The sequence below is a fragment of the Pteronotus mesoamericanus genome, unplaced genomic scaffold (assembly GCF_021234165.1).
Source record: "Pteronotus mesoamericanus isolate MK-2021 breed Mesoamerican mustached bat unplaced genomic scaffold, CSHL_Meso_final contig_46, whole genome shotgun sequence".
Taxonomy (NCBI): Eukaryota; Metazoa; Chordata; class Mammalia; order Chiroptera; family Mormoopidae; genus Pteronotus; species Pteronotus mesoamericanus.
In genome coordinates this window covers 10,624,355-10,640,384 of record NW_026555170.1, presented here as the reverse complement: position 1 = coordinate 10,640,384, position 16,030 = coordinate 10,624,355, and positions in this window count along the sequence as shown.

The window sequence follows — 16,030 nt, the reverse complement described above, 5'->3', positions numbered from 1 at the left end:
AGTAAGAGACAAAGAGGGTCACTACTTTTCCCTAATCATAAAGGGAAAAATCCAGCCAAAGTATATAACCCTAGTAAACATTTATACACACAATATGGGAACACCTAAACATGTTAAGCAAATCTTGATGAATGTAAAGGGAGAGACTGACAGAAATACAGTCATAGTTTGTGATTTTAATGCCCCATTGATTTCAATAGATAGATCTTCCAGACAGAGAATCAACAAGGAGACAGTGGCCTTATTACCCCAAAGAAGCATTTCAAGTTCACATGGAACGTTTTCTAGGATAGACCCCCATATAAGGACACAAAAATGTCTCAATAAATTTAAGAACATTTAAATCATATCAAGCATCTTCTTTGACCCCAATGCTATGAAACTAGAAATCAATCACAACAAGAACACTGAAAAACACATAAAAACATGGAAACTAAATAACATGTTATTAAAGAATGAATGAGTCAACAGTGAGATCAAGGAAGAAATCAAAAGATGCCTTGTAACAAGTGAAAATGCAGACACAACAATCCAAAATTTATGGACATAGGGAAGACAATCCTAAGAGAGAAATTCATAGCATTACAGGCCTATCTCAAGAAACAAGGAAAACTAAAACAATCTAACTTTACACTTAAAGGAACTTGAAAAAGAACAACAAACAAAGCCCAAAGTGAGTAGAAGAAATAAAATAATAAAGATAAAATCAGAGATAAATGAAGTAGAGTCTAAAAAAAAATCAATACAAAAGATCAATGAATCCAACAGCTGGTTCATTGAAAAGATACACAAGATTGACAAACCTTTAACTAGACTCATTAAGAAGAAAAGAGAGAGGACCCAAATAAATAAAATCCAAAATGAAAGAAATAAAAACTGACACCAAAGACATGACAACCTGGATGAAATGGGTAAATTCCTAGAAACATACAACCTTTCAAAACTAAATCAGGAAGAACAGAGATTCCGAATAAATGGATTGTACCTAGTGAAACTGAAGCAGTAATCAAAACACTCCCAATAAACAAAAGCCCTGGTCTAGACAGCGTCACAGGTGAATTTTACCAAACATTCCTAACACCTGTCCTTCTCAAACTCTTTCAAAGAAGTCAGGAAGAGGGAAGGCTCTCAAACTCATTTTACGAAGCCAGCATTATCATAATTCCAAAACCAGATAAAGACACTACAAAGAAAGAAAATTGTAGGCCAATGTCCCTGATGAACATAGATGCTAAAATCCTCAACATAATTTTAGCAAGCTGAATGCAGCAATTCATTTAAAAAGATCATATACCATGATCAAGTGAGATTTATTCTGGGAATGCAAGGTTTGTATAATAGCAAATCGGCAAATGTGGTTAACCACATAAACAAAATGAAGAATAAAAACCACATGATCATATCAATAGATGCAGAAAAATCATTTGATAAAATCCAGCACCCATTTATGATAAAAACTCTCAGCAAAGTGGGATTAGAGGGAACGTACCAAAACATAATAAAGGCTGTATATGACAAACTCAGTGCCAACATCATACTCAATGGGCAAAAACTACAAATATTCCTCTTAAGGTCAGAAACAAAGCAGGGATGTTCACTTTCATCTCTCTTATTCAACATAGTATTCAAAGACGTAGCCACCGCAATCAGACAAGAAAAAGAAATAAAAGGCATCAAAATTGGAAAGGAAAAAGTAAAACTGTCTTTATTTGCAGATGACATGATACTGTACATGGAGAACCCCAAAGATTCGAACCCCAAAGAAGTTACTAGAACTGATAAATGAATTTAGCAAAGTAGCAGGATACAAAATTCATACCCAGAAATCAGTTGCATTTTTATATGCCAATAATGAGCTAACAGAGTGGGAAATTAAGAAAACTACCCCATTCACAATTGCTTCAAAAAGAATAAAATAACTAAGAATAAACCTAACCAAGTATGTAAAAGACCTGTTTCTAGAAAATTATAAGACACTGAAAAAAGAAATTGAAGATACAAATAAGTGGAAGCACATACCATATTCCTGGATAGAATGAATTAACATCATTAAAATGTCCATACTACCCAAAGAAATCTATAGATTCTACACAATTCCTATCAAAATCCAATGACATATTTCACAGAACTAGAACAAATATTTCAAAAATTTTTATGGAATGACAAAAGGCCCGCATAGCAACAGTAAACCTGAGAAAGCAGAACAAGATTGGAGGAATCATGCTACCTAATATGAAACTATACTATAATGCTATAGCAATCAAAACAGCATGTAAGTGGCATAAAAACAGACACACAGATCAATGGAACAGAATAGACAGCCCAGAAATAAACCCATACCCTTATAGTCAATTTAATATTCAACAGAAGAAGCAAACACATGCAATGGATAAAGATAGGTTATTTAATAAATGGTTTTGGGAAAATTGGACAGATATATGTAGAAAAATGAAACTAGTCCACCTTGTTATGCTGCACACAAGAAAAAATTCAAAATGGATTAAAGAGTTAAATGTTAGATGAAAACCATAAAAATTGTAGAAGAAAACATAGGCAGCAAAATCTCGGACACTATTCTTAGCAACATTTTAATGGATAAATCTTTTCAGACAAGGGAAACAAAAGAAAAAAATAAACAAATGAGACTACTTAAAACTAAAAAGTTTTTGCACAGCAAAGGAAAGCAAAAACAAAGTTAAAAAAAACACAGAGAATGGAAGAACATATTTGCTGCAACATCTGATAAATGGTTAATATCCAAAATTTATTGAGAACTTACAAAACTCAACACTAAAAACAAAAACCCATTTAAAAATGGGCAAAGGACATGAATAGACACTTCTACAAAGAGGATGTACAGACAACCAATAGACATATGAAAAGATGCTCAACACCAATAATCATCAGAGAAATGGAAATTAAAACCACAATGAGATATCATCTCACACCTGTCAGAATGGCTATCATCAATAAATCAGCAAGCGACAAGAACTGGTGAGGATGTGGAGAAAGGGGGACACTTTTGCATTGTTGGTGATGATGCAGATTGGTGAGCCACCGTGGAAAGTAGTATGGAGAAACCTCAAAAAATTAAGAATGGATCTGCCTTTTGACCCAGTGAACCCACTTCTGGGAATATATCTGAAGGAACTCAAAACACTAATTCAAAAGAACATAAACACCCCTATGTTCATTGCAACGTTCTTTACAATCACCAAGATATGGAGGCAGCCCAAGTGTCAATCAGTAGATGAGTGGATAGAACAACTATGGGACAATTGCACAATGGAATACTATTTGGCCATAAAAAAGAAGGAAATTTTACCCTTTGTGGCAGTGTGGATCAACCTGGAGAACATTGCACTAAGTGAAATAAGTCAGTCAGAGAAAGACAAATACCACATGTTTTCACTCATATGTGGAATCTAATGAACAAACTATGCTAACAAGGAAAATAGAGCCAGTCATAGATGGAGAGCAGGATGACAACAAAAGGGGATATTAGGGATGGAGAGACTGAACAAAAAGGAAAAGCAACTCATGACATGGACAACAGTGTTGTATTGCATGGGGGAAGACGGTATAAGGGGACTAGATGGTAATGGAAAAATATAATAAAAATTTTTTTAAAAAGGAATGGAATTCAGTTGTAAAATACATGCTCCCCTTACTGAATAACATAGCTTAACAAGACTGTTTATTCAATTTAATGTAAGAGATGTTCAGAAGTAGGTAGTTAATGGATGGCATGGTATCGTCCTCAAAGAACTAAGTTCTGCTCCCCTATCGTAGTCTATTACTTCAGTATCTCAGATCACTTCATCATCCAACCTGGATGCTAGAACTCTAGTTCTTACATCTGCATTAAAGGGCAACAACAGAAACAGAAAGGTACTGTCCCTGGGTTTCAGCTTTTTTGGAAGTTCCCATCCTGTGCTTGGATCTCATTGGCTAGCACTTTGCCATATGCAGCATGTAGCTGCAAGAGAGTCTGGAAATATAAAATTTTCTTCTCAGTGGCATTGTGCCTAGATCAAGTTTTGGACTCTGTTATGAAGGAGAAAGAGAAGAATGGATTTTGGTAGTCAACCAACAGTGTTTGTTAGAGTGGTATTGGCTCTAGTGATACTGAGTCCCTGACTCAACCCCAATCTCATCCAGATTTGAAAACAAACTCATCCTTTCTCTGTGGAATAAAATGTCAATTATACATTTCATTACTTTCTCTTTCTGTAAATGAAGTTTCTTTTAAAAATACAGAATATCACACAAGAGCCACTGTATGACTTATCAGATGGTCATGTCAAACAAAATCAATTTCTCTGGGGAGAAATGTCAGTAAGAGTTCAATAAGTCCTTGATACATACACAGTGTCCTATGTACCTGAGCTTAGTGCATACACAGTATCTTCTCTGACTTCAGTATTTGTTCCAGAGCCTAGAATGTAGGGTGATCCATGTGGTACACATAGGAGGCAGTGACATGGTAGATTCTACAAGGGTGAGATTTTGCCTCAAGTCTGCTTTTCCAGTACCTATTTGATAGAGTGGTGAAGGGATTGGAATTTCTCAAAGATCATGCCAATCAGTGTCAAATATAAGGTTGCTTTTTAAGAATGAAGACTTTTCTCTTTCATTTTCTTTATAACGAAATTTCTAGAAAAGGTAGCCATCATTTGCTGTCATTGTTTACCACAAGTATTTGACCCTTTAGTCCTCACCTATCTCCTGTGCAGTATTGTAATGCTGATAATTGTGGCCTTCTTGGAACCTTTTCCTTTGCCGATTGCTGTGGCACACATTATCCTTTTGGTTTCTTTTCTGGATTGTGTCATGGGCTCATATTCCTCTGCTCATTCCTTTGACATCCCCTAGCACTCCATTCTTGGTCCTTTTTTCACTCTCTACCCTCTCTCCTGTGCAACATCCCTGCGACATATGGCTCCTCCTACTGTCTTAAGTGCTGATGTCTTTGATACTGTATGTTTAAAACAGGTTTCCCTCTAGAGATCTGCATTTATTTTCCAGCTGCTCACTGGACATTTCTGCCTGGATTCCCTATGAGCACTTAAAACTTACCACATCTAAAATGGAATTCTTCCTACACATTTGTCCTCTTAAATATTTCCTTTTTCCTTCTGTTAGTCTCTCTCTCGGTCAATGACACCCTCATTCCTAAGCTGGAAACTTGGAGTCATCTTTTACTTCTTTTTCTCCATCACCTCTCTCCATATCTAACCAATCACCAAAACCTCTTCCTTGAGGCTTCCAAATCCACCCTTCTGGCTTCACCCCCATCATTGTTATCGTCCAGGCCCTCATCCTTTGTCACCTGGGATATAAGTACAATCACCTCCTAACTGCAGTCCTTCAAGCTGCCATCAGAGTGACCTCCCCAATACAAAAACTCTGTTGTGTTGCTTCTCTTAATACATCCTTCAAACTTCCCATCGCCTATAGAATGCCACTCAGACTCTGTATGACTTCCAGGAAGGTCCCTCAACAAGCAGAGGACTGCTGCTTGTCTGCATGGCTCCTTTGTGTAAAATATGAAAAAGAGGCCCATAGGAAGCCCGGTGGATGCAGAAGGAGGGCTTGGGGAGTGGAACATGACTTCATGTGAGACCAAGGTACCTCTTCCTTTGGAAGGATGCAGCCCTGCATGAGGGCACAGGGCTTGGCTTGCAAAGCTTCAGCTAAACTCATTTCATGAACTTGTCAGCCGACCTCCACTCGTAGCGGCACACACGGCTGTAGGTGTGGCCATACTCTAGCATGCTGAATTATTTGCAGGCTCTTTCCGGCCTCCATGATATTGCCCATAGCTCCCAGAAATCTCTCTTCCTCCAGCACTAATGATTAACTCCTGCTTTTCTTTCTAGACTTGCTTTAAGCATCATCTCTTTCCAGGAGACTTTGCCTCCCTCATAGTGTGAATTATTTGCCATCACTTGGTGCACCCCTAACATGCTGCCTATATGTCGGTCATGTCACATTGTCATACTTTACTGTCATACTGTTGTAATGATTAACTTTTACATTTGTCTCCTGCTCAACTTTGTGAACAACTTAAGGGCAGGGGGTAATATTCTACTCATCTGTATATTCCTGGCATGACTAGGGTAGAGTCTCACTATATTAATTGTAGGACAGCCTCCAGTAATTCATCAGAACATGAGATTATAGGTTTAGACAGAACTATGGGACTTATATTTATTATAAAAGTTAAAGTAACTGTACAATTTGGTGATGCAAAGCCATTGAAAGATACTCTAGAAAGGAATCGTCATTTCTTATTTATGAGCATAGGCATGAATAGGAAGAGGGCAAATACTGACAGGAGGCAAGGGAAGTACTGGTCTTTCAAGAAGCTTATTAAGGGCCTTCCGGCAAAATTTAAGAGGTGCCCAGACGTAGGAGACAGCTCTGATGTGAACAGGGCAGATGCGTTAAAACAGACTTGAATTAAGCCTCAGAGCAGAAAGGGGAGCTTCTGTTTAAAACCCACTTTGCAATCGACTGGATGCCTGACCTCTGGGCAAGTCATTAACCTCTGTGTCTTAGTTTCCACATCTGTAAAGTGGAGATAATAATGCTTCCTTACTTCAAAGAATTATAGATTAATCAATGTCTGAAAAATGTCTCTAACTTGGGCAACTCTGTGTAAATATGCAGTGTAGCATGTAGGGAAGTCAGGCGTAAATACTAGAGAAATAAATCTGCTCTTCCTTTTATTTAAAATGTTAAAAATGAAAAATAATTGCTGGTGTTCTCATTCTGGAAAACACTATTAAGGAAATAGCAATTAGATTTATATTTTGGGAAAATGTCCTCTTACTGGTTAGAAGTCTTTTCTTTTTCCACATGACTCCAGAGCAGAGGTGGGTGCTGCGGTTTGTAAACTGCAGGTGTGAGGGAGCCGAGGCCTCTTGCATGAATCAACATGAATCTACAAGAGCAGCTTGTGCCGGGAGCACTTCGGCTGGTGTAGACTGCTCTTATGGTTTATGTGAGCCTCCTTATTTCTCCCCTTTTTATTCCCGCTGCTCAGCTCCCATCTATCAGGAGGGGATGGGCAAGAATTTACACAAGTTCAGCTCAGAGCTCTTAGGAAATCTGTAAGAGGGTCATGTGCACTTTTTGGATCACACAATTTGATCCACAATTAAAGTGTTGAGAATTTATAATCAGTTCCTCCATAGCTTTCTAAAAAAAGAGTAGATTTTCCCCAAAGGATCTTTGATTTATGGGCCAGCTGGAGGGCCTCACATACTAGGTGGGGCGATGGGTGGTGAGGAGGAGGAGAAGAGTCAATAGAGGTGACATTGCCCCCCCAGGAGAAAAAACAGGCCCCAGAGGAGCCCCTGCGGTGCAGGAGCGAGGCAGGCAGGGAGGCAGGCCCCGGCCCGGGCCGGAGGGGCCTGGGCTTGGTGTGAGGGCAAGAAACACTCCCGGAGGGGGTGCCCTTGTAGGAAGGAAGAAGGGAGGCGGAGGAGAGAATTGGCCTGCTGGGGAAGACAGCAGCATGTTGGGGGAGAAAGACGCTTTGAAGGAACGTTCAGAAGACACACTGGGCTGTGGACTGGGAGTTGTACCTGTCTTTTTTTGTCCCCATTCCATGTCTCCTCTTTTTAGTGAGTTTATTTGTAAAGATTGGTCTGAAGGCAGGTTGACTTCACAATAGTCGAAGTACATGTAAATAACTGGAAGATTTTTAAATGAGAGCAGGCAATGTTTTAGATGTAGCGCAGGGTCCTTGAAACCTCACGCTGCCACGCAGGTTGCCTGATGGTGGGGTTGGGAGCTGATCAGGCTGCATCAGGCTCCCCCTCCCCGCCGGCCCAGCCGATGCCAGCGCAGCGTTGCCTCCTCCACCTATGCTGCTCACTGCTGGGCATCAGCTAGACCTTTTTCTAGACACATTTTGATGCCAAAGAGAAGAGAACCTGATCTAAGCTCAGGCCATGGGTACCCTGAAGGGCTGTCCTCAAGAGAGAGCCGTTACTGGGAGACTGGATTGTCTCGGATGCTTGGGTTGCTATCTCCTTTCCAGGAGTTTAAGTGTTCTCCTGGGTGGTCATTGCTTTGCTTGAATAGCTTGCCATTTAGAAGTGAAAGGGAGGCCAGTGAAAAAGTTCTCTTGCCCAAGGAGTTACTGGTAAGCACCACTGTTTTAGGGATTTAACCCTATCATCCAACCTTTGATTTCTGTGTTGCTTTGTTAATTATTTTTCCTTTGAATTGTGAGCTGAACCAGTTATCCAAGAGAAGCCCGATGACTGTAAGTGATATTAAATAGCAAAGCAGTTTGGCTGAGGTGCTTTTAGTCCTGTCATTTCGTTTGGAAGTGTTAACCTCCTGGGCTAGTCAGAGGAAAGTGGTTCAGATCAGATTTGGCCATCCTGGGCAGCGCTTACACATTTGCAGATAGATTTGGATAAGGTACTTATCTCCTTTCCAAGTTCTGTACCCACCTCCACTTACCTCTTCCACCTGAAGGAGGAAGTTATAGGACAGGGGCCATGCTTTATGCACATGTGTAACTATTATTTTTTTTTTTTAAGTGGCACATTATTGCTTCTATTTCCTTGGCTTTGAGAGACCAACTCCTCTTTCTTTATTAGTACTGTCTGCAATGGAATAAACCTTCCCTCTATTTTTATCTTCTGAATGAAATCTTTTGAAAGATGCTTCTTTGGGGGAGTCTGAAATAATTAATTCTCTCCCCCTCCATCTTCCCCTGTGCATTTAATTTGAACTTTCTTAATGAAAACTCATTTCTCATGAACACTGGGTTGGCCCGTTTTGTGTGAGCCTGCCCTGTCCTGCTTTGAGTGATGTGTAAATAGGAGGCAGTCTGCTGATGAGCTTGGCTTGTGTGGTGCGGAAGGGTGGAGAAGGAGGAGGGCTTGATGAAGAGAGGCAACCAGAAAATGTACTTGATAATAACATGGCTATGATTGATGTTGTAATTCCTGAAAAATTATCATTGTGATATAATTATTTGTTTATGAACTGTGCCCTGAGACTCCCAAGTTTGTGATTATTCATGGCACAGATAAAACTCTAAAGTCAATAATTCACCAAGGGTATAATGGTTTTGTTTGGGGGAGTTGGGGGGGTCACGTGGATATTACATCCTGTTTCTGACACTTCTGCTATAAATCTAAGAACTTCTTCAGTACAAGCAAGAGCTGCCTCCTCACCCTCTGCTCCCTTTTTTTCTATTAAAGTAGCTTTAGTAGTTTACGCATATTATTTTTTTAAAACTGAAATTAATCTTATTTTTCTAGATAGATTCTTTCAACACAGAAACATTATCTAGATCATTCCTATTAGTGTATCATATGACTGGCAAACAGAGAATGATGACCAGAAAAATGAAAAACAACAGTGTTTTGTCCTCAGAAAAGTACAAGACAATCTTATACTAACCTCTCTTTGAGTTTGATCCATAAAAGGAGACAAAGAGAGGCCTAGTCAATTGCAGAAAGTTGATGTGTTTGACCTCATGATTCTTCCTTGAACTTTGAAAGATTTTATACATACATAACAGGAGCCATAGCACCTCTCCTGTAAAATGATTGATATGGTAGTTTCTCCCTCTAGTTCTTTCACTTTCCTTCTGATAGCTGTTTTTTCCCCTGCCTCAGTTTACTTCATAGGAGTGACCTGCTGAGAAGGCTCGTATAAACATACCTGTTCCCCAGGATTCCATAAATACTGGGGCCAGTGGGGCTGAGTGAAGTAGTCTCAGAGGGCATGTAAAGTATTGTATTGGCCAGAAAGTCTGTATGGTTTTTTTCCATTAAATAAAAGACACACTTTTCATTTTCACCAAATGATTTGGATATTTTGAGCATGTCGGCTGTCTCCCGCTATCAGCTCCTAGTGGGTAGAGGCCAGGGGTGCTGCCAAACATCTTCTAATGCATAAGACAGCCCCACAGCAAAGAAATATTTGGCCATAGTCCCAAATGTCAATAGTCCCAAGAAACTTCATAAACCATTTTTGACACCTTCAGTCAGTTATGGCAACTTCTCCATATACTGCACAAATCTTTTTATGCGTTTCAGTTGTATCTTTACCTTTCTTGAAATAATAAAGCCTAACACTGAAAATGTTTCATAATTTCTTCCATCTTCAATATTAAAATGGCTGCACAAAAATTCACCAATTTTGTTTTTTTATATGCACACTGATATGACAGCTGTCACAATACAATCTAATAAAATCATTTAGACTGAAGTTAAAGGCAACTAAGCATTACTAGAGCCATCATATGGAAAAAACTAAACAAACTTTTTGGCTAACCCAATACAATGAAAGTGAGAAATGTGCATGCGCAGGACAGGTTATTGCTCACCTTCCATGCCTGGTGAACCAGTGAACTTTTTTCCTTTAAAGTGCTGCTCACTTAAGCACATGCCAGCATTGCGTGAGGGCTATGGGAGGTGAGAGACCTACCTTAACAAAAGTTTGTGAAAAGGACCAAGGTGTTCTGGTTGACTAGAAGCTCAAGATGAGATAACAATCTGATCTGACTACTAAGAAGTGACTGTAGACTCAGGCTGTTTTAATGAAGAATTGTGAGTCTCGAGCAAGCGATGTAATAGGGCTTTTGTCCCATGCAGATACCAGATTACATTTGGAGCTATAATTGGTCCAAGGTGCCACATTTCAACAGGGGCTGTTGTAGGTCTAATTGTGTTCTCCAAAAAGAAATTCCTAACCTCCCATACCTCAGGATGAGAACCTAATTCTATTTCCTTCTTGTGATAGAGTCTCGTAGATGTACTTTGCTGATGTCATAGTAGGGTGGGCCCTTAAACCAATATGACTAGTGTCCTGATTAGAAGAGGAGAGAGACACACAGTGGGGAGAAATGTTTGTAAAGACACAGACACAGAGAGAAGATGGTCATGTGACGATGGAGGCAGAGATCAGAAGATGTATTTACAAGTCAAGGAATGCTAAGGATGGCTGGTAGCCGTTAGCAGCTAGGAGAGAAGCATGGAGCAGACTCCCTTTAAAGCTTTCCAGAAAGAACCAGCCTTGCTGGAACCTTTAATTCAGACTTCTAGTCTCAAGAATTGTGAGAAAATAAATTTCTATTGCTTCAACCCACCTAGTCTGTGGTAATAAAGAGGCCCTAGGAAATGAATACAGAGGCCTTGACAAATTCTGGTGCACCTGGATGAGGATGCCTAGGATAGTGAGGGGTTCTGGCACAATGCCATCGGAGGAACGATTGAAAGAACAGGTGACAATTAGCCTAGAGATTTATTGGAACTCTGATATTTGTTTTCATATATGTGAAGGCCACTCAGATGGAAGAGGATTTAGATTTAGTCCATTTAACTCTGGAGGTAAAATTTTGTTTAACATCCTCTAAAAATTATCACTGTCCAATAGTGGGCTAGAAAGACCTTCACCACTGGAAGGAGATGTGATTTCTACATGAGAGGGTCCTTCTCGTTTGCTGAGATTCTCTGGATAACAACTGAATTTATATATCTCAGTGTTTATCTGTGAAGATACACTATTAAATGGTACCTTCATGTAAATCTGAGATCCATCAGCTTAGCCGTTCATGGGATAAGATGTCAAAGTTTATTTAGCTCTCAAGTGTTTGGGCTCTTTCCTCTTTGTCCTCTCTCTCTTTGCTTTACTTAATGTATTGCTGTATGCAAAACAGATTATATGTGGCTGCACGCAGACATCCTCCAATCAACATTTATTGATGCCAACTCTTTGCCAGCCTTTTGGACTACCTGAAAAGGCAGGAATGAATTATCTTGCCGCTTTATCCATTCTGCCATTCCTTTCTTGATGGAAGCTCAAGTTATCCTGCCAAACCACATGAACATTTCTAGTGAAATCCTTGCTTCTTCATAAGTCATGTTTTATTTTCATTTTTCATGTGTCCTCATCCATCAATATTCAGTAGATCTTTACTGAGCCGGGACTGTTTGTAAATCATTGAGCTGGGCACTGTGGGAGGACATGAAGTTGTGAACAAGCCATGATTTGTGCCTTTGGGGAGCTTACCAGGTCAGCCCCCTTCTTTATAATGGTTTCCTAGGAGACATAGGAAAGCAAGAGTGGCTAAGGGTGTTCACTTACCTTAGCATCCCAGAATTGTTTTTTAAGCTTCCTAACTGTCATCCTTCTTTGGGAATTATGCTCAAGAACAAAGTTAGTCTTTTTTTCACTACATGATATGAAGTGTTGGCAAAGATATTCTTCCTTTTTTCCCAAGTCCTTAGATCTCTCTACTTCTGGAAACTGGATAATAATCTTGGCTTGAATGACTTATCTTCTGAACTTGATAATATGCACTATCTCTTACCTTTAATGCAATGCATACGCCAAGTTGATTTTAAATTGTTTTAAATAAGCTCAACATAAATAAGCTTCATTTCAGAGTATGCAAAGATGGGTAAGAATTATAGTCCACAAGGTCTGAAACCACTTTCTTTCTACTCCAGAGTGCATATCTTACCTCTTGTCCTGCCTCCAACTTTATCCTTTTTGTTGTTGTCGTTCTTCTTTCCCAAATGAACAAATGTAGGTATTGACTGGGAAGGAGAAAAGGAGCAGAGAGCTGGCCAGTGATCCCTGTTCTGTCCATCCCCCACAGACTGGAGCCTGAACAAACTGACTTACTGCTGGCCCGGCAAGGAGGAGGTACTGGGCTTCTAGAGGGGCTCAGGGCCTTGGCCAGACTGCCAGCCTCGGGCCACAGCAGTGGCCAGGGCTTCATGGTTATCAATGGGTCTGAGCCCAGAACATCTCTCTGGCTGAGGGATGTCCTTCATCTCACTAGTAACATATTTTAGCATTGATGGGAGCAAATAAAGGACGGGGAACTTGTTGATGTTGTTAAGGGAGGCTTGAACTTGGCCAAGAACCCAAAATTTCTACCACAGCTACTGCAGAAGCTCCAAATACCAATTTCTACCATGGATTTCAATTCACCCACCACCATGTCTGGGTTTCCTTCTCAACCTCCATTGGCATCACACAGAGATTGCAGGGATGTAGTAAAGTGTTATGCTGACCGATGTTGTCATTCAGCCAACAGAGCATCAGCCTAATCCTGCACTCTCACAACTGGCCCTCTGCCTTTGTAGAGTCTCCACTACGCAAAGGTCTGGAGGCCCCTCTAGGAGCCCGCTCCATCAGTGCCTACAGCAGTGTGCTTTGGGTAACCTGGCTTCAACACTCCCCATCATCTGTTCAGGATTGAGTTTCTAGCTTCATATATATATATGAATATATATATATTTTACTTTTAAATCTTGCTATACGATATTCTTCTTAAGAGCAAAAGGGAATAAATTTTGGAGACATAGTTGGAAGAATCCAATTCTGTGTTCTCAATCACCCTCTCCCTATTTCTAATTTTTAAATGCTTATTTCAAGGATCCATAAAGAGAAATCTAGGGCTCCACTACCATAAATACACTTTCATATCCACCAGCCTGAAGCAACCCTCCCTTAATAAAAAAAGTACCCTCGAATTGGCAAGTGTCACTGAACACTTAAACTAGGAAATAAGATTTACTGTAGTTGGTAGCTTTTGGATGAAGGTATTTGCATTTTCTTTCAGCTCATTCATATCTCTTCATTTTCTAGACAGCACAGACTTAAGAGGTGACCCATCTATATCCTTAACTTTGAGAAAGCACTGAAGTTTTCTTTCTTTTTTTGAGTTAGCCAGCTGACCTGCCTTAACACGTGATGGACTGCATGCTAACTTGGCCAATCGCACAGCACAACCATGACTTACTCGGATTGTCTGGAGAAAGAAAATACATATTTAGCATAAAGAGAAGATATAAGCAATGGAATAGTTGGTTATACATTATAGCTTGTAATAAATGAAGATATCAAGTGCATTTCAAATGATTAATGTATGAAAACTGTCATCACTTACTGTGCATTAATAAAAAAAAATGCACACTTCCCACAGTGGTTAATGTCGCAGGCTAATTGTTCAGCTTTGATAATGTGCACAGTAATGCTCAGTATGACAATGAGTTGGGGGAGCTGAAAATTTAGGATGGTTGCAAGTTTGGTGTAGTATTTGGATTAGCATCTTAATCTGTGCCTTGTCAGCCTCATCAGTACCCAAGCTATGTATTTTTTCCCTCAAAACTGGTGAAAAATATGGATGCATCTTTTTTTACTTTTTCTTTTCTTTTTTATTTTTAATCAAGAATAATGACCAAGGTACCTGCTTAAACAAATACTACCAGCGCTCATTAGTTAGGATGGTCACATGTAAAAGAAATGATGCCAGATAGTAACAAATCCAAGAGAAGTTTATTATGAAAATGGCACCTGCGGATGAAAAAATTAAGTTACATAAAGACAACCATGTATGTGACATGTATGAGAATCTACAAAAGTATAAAAAGAACCCTGTTGTAAATGAAGTATGTACATTTCTGATTTGCAGCATTATCAATGGTCAATGAAAAAAAAATGTTTCAAAATAAGCCAGGCACTCAGGAAGTTAGGTCCGGTTAGCTTCACACAAAACAAATGTACCATAGCTGTCGCTTTGTAACGTTTTAATTTTTATATATATATAATATATATATGTGTGTGTGTTGTAGAGTTGGTAACACTGCTAAGAATTTTACGAACAGAATATCCCTTTCCCCATTATTCAGCTACTTGGCACCAGTCTCCTCATAAAAGTTTTCATATATTTGTACAAGAAATAGTTAAAAACACAGACACAGTCTTCACAGGTAATGAAGTTTTTTTTTTTTTTTCATTTTGTAATTTTAACATTATGGATTTAGACAGCAGCTGTGATTATCTGTTAGTTTAAATCACCAGAAGTCATTTTGACACAACACAGAAACATTTATAAAAGAAAAAAACAGCTGTCTAGCTGTTCTTTATAGCTGATAGGTGCATTCCTTTGATTGTTCGATAGCTAGAGTAGAGCTTCCAAAATTAATCTTTAAATTTTGCGATTAGCCTTCTTCACCTTCTAAAACTATTAAATCCTTCAACTAAGCTCACCATTAAAATCTGTGGCATTTAACTTCATTTTGTCATTATTCCACTGTGGTTTGGGCCCAATTCATGGAATTAAAGGTCCTAGAGGAATCCACTCAACACAGTGATATTCAAAGGACAGCCGAGTTACTATAGTAGCATTGCACGCATAAACAAATATATATATGACAATTCTATATTCCATATACCCTCCCCTTCTGTTTTTAAACAATGTTGGTTGACCTTTGAAATAGTTTTCTGTCTCACTGGTAATTGCTTGATATATTGCTCCATCAGCCAACCTGGAAGGAAACCAAAGAAAAGCACCCACTGCTTATAGGTAGAGCACAAGGGACTCTGGGAATGTTAACAACTGAGGCTATATGGCATCAATTTATTTAATATATCTGAGCATTATTCTTCAGTGCTTTGAGGTGCACTCCAGAAGAAAGAGTCATACCCAGAATTCCATGTGGGAAAAATGGCTCCATTAACCTTGAGCTAGTTAAGAGTCTTTTTATCTCTGAGAATGAAAAAGATTTTGGAGAGGGAGGAAGGAAAGGGGGAGGGGAGAGGTGAGGGAGAGGGAAAGAAAGGAGTGATGGGGAGAATATACACCAGCAAAGCAACAGCAGGAATTTTAAAAAGTGAAACGGAAGGTTCACAGACAGTAGAAGCAGCATAGGGGTGACATTACAGAGGAAGGCCACCACACAAAAATCACTAACCCCCAAGAATCACTGATTCACTAGGACTGCAGGAATGGGACTGGACCACTCCAGACTAGAGAGAGAGCACAGAGAAGACAAAGGACAAAACAACTACATTAGCTTAGTATATACTGCATATAGAAACACACATTGAAACTGCAATGGACGACAGCCAAGGACACGTACACATTGCACACATTACAGTTCTCACATCTGTTATTAGATGCCTTAACAAACAGCTGCCAAAAATGGAGTGGAAGAAGAATTTATACTTGACAGTCATTAGGAGTGTTTGACAC